Source organism: Psammomys obesus, unplaced genomic scaffold (genome assembly GCF_907164565.1).
Source record: "Psammomys obesus unplaced genomic scaffold, mPsaObe1.curated_primary_1811, whole genome shotgun sequence".
Lineage (NCBI taxonomy): Eukaryota > Metazoa > Chordata > Mammalia > Rodentia > Muridae > Psammomys > Psammomys obesus.
In genome coordinates this window covers 2,645,243-2,647,007 of record NW_026589732.1, presented here as the reverse complement: position 1 = coordinate 2,647,007, position 1,765 = coordinate 2,645,243, and the positions used below count along the sequence as shown (strand labels likewise).

Here is a 1,765-nt window from a genome sequence, read left to right as displayed (position 1 = left end):
AGACATGGAGCAGATTTCAGAATCTCATCCCTGTGTGAACAAGCACACAAAGCCTGAGCATGGTCCCATCAAGAATCCTCCCATCTATCCTCCATCAGGCCTCTCCCCATCTCCTGGGCTTCTCCTTCCTCATCCTTTCCCTCAGAGAGCTCTATTGCTTTTCTTTATCCTGCCCCTGGCCTGCCCTTATCCTTCTGTTTCCTTCCTTCCTTCCTTCCTTCCTTCCTTCCTTCCTTCCTTCCTTCCTTCCTTCCTTCCTTCCTTCCTTCCTTCCTTCCTGTCTTTATTAAACAGACTTGATTCACTTATTTTCTTGTATAAAAACCCTTATGTGGTTGCCACAGCTGGAACCTGGGTCCTCTGAACAGACTCTGGTGTGGGCTTTCACAAGATGATCAGTGAATTCCTGATAAGGAGACTTGGTGAACAGTTTCTTTCCAGAGGTCAGGGGTCAGATAGCTGTAGGTCTAGGAGATGGCGTCAAAGGTGGCCTTGGCAAAGTTGCCCGGGATGGCAGTGCAGCCCCTGGCTGATGTGTAGCAGTCATCAATACCAGCCGTCATCAGTAGCTTCTTGGGCACAGGAGTAGAGATGATGCCGGTGCCTCTGGGGGCAGGGATGAGACAAACAGAGCCAGAGCAGCCTGTCACCTTGCTCGGAACAGTGTGGGGCTTGCCAGTCTTGTTCCCCCAGTAGCCTCTCTGCACAGGGACGATGGATAGCTTGGCCAAGGTGATGGCCCCTCGGATGGCAGTGGCTACCTCCTTGGAGCACTTAACACCAAGACCAATGTGACCATTGTAGTCCCCAATAGCAACAAAAGCCTTGAACCTGGTGCGCCGGCCAGCCTGTGTCTGCTTCTGCACTGGCATGATCTTTAGAACCTCATCCTTTAGAGATGCACCCAGGAAAAAGTCGATAGTCTCAGATTCCTTAATGGGCAGGGAGAACGGTTAGGTCTCCTCCAAAGACTTTATCTTCACATCCTCAACCAGGCGGCCCAGCTTGGTGACAGGAATCCACTCCTTGTCTTCAGCTTTACCTCCATGAGCCCACTTCCTCATCCTTAACCACAGCCATGGCCCCAGCCACAACCATGGCCTGTGATACCACTGTAGAATCCTCTGCAGAAATCTCTGTGGCTTCCTAATCCTGGGCCCCAGGTCCTCATCCTTGGGCCCTCCCACAGCACCAGTCATCCTCCATTTGGTGCTTTCCCAAAGAAGAAAATGCTCTGTTCCTTCTTTTAACCGATGCCTGCTCTATGCAACCTTCTCAGGAGAGCTGCTCTTCTCCCTATAACTGGAGGCCAATTTGTCTGAACCGGATTAGAAGCTGTTTGATGCCAGGAATGGGATGAGCTGACCATCTCTCCAGCACTGCTTGCCGCAGCGCAAATGTGCTGAGCAAATGTCCACTAAGTGGAGAAAAGTGGATGGAGAATGTGGCTATCACCTTGAGTGAGGATTTGCTTGAAGCTCAGTAGTCAAATACTTCAAGGCCTGTTCCCACAGAGAGTTAGGGAAGTGAAGTAAGAATGGCAGGCAAAATGGCTGCTAAAAATACCAGTGCTGCAGGATCTTATTTCTCACACCTGGCTTGGCCAGTTTGTTTATTCAGAATTTTCTCATTTCCATTTCCACATTCCCTGATGGCAATTTGGCTTTGACTCTGTATCTTCCTTTGCTTTGGTTATTTGGTTAAAAAATAATCACACACACACACACACACACACACACACACACACACACACACACACACACAC

The 1,765-nt window shown here is 49.7% G+C and overlaps 1 pseudogene; it reads right to left on the bottom strand.

Annotated features, from left to right (window-relative positions):
• Positions 1-327: 327 nt before the first annotated feature.
• LOC129675246 (40S ribosomal protein S2-like) lies at positions 328-1,171 on the bottom strand (annotated as a pseudogene).
• Between the last annotated feature and the right edge of the window lie 594 nt (positions 1,172-1,765).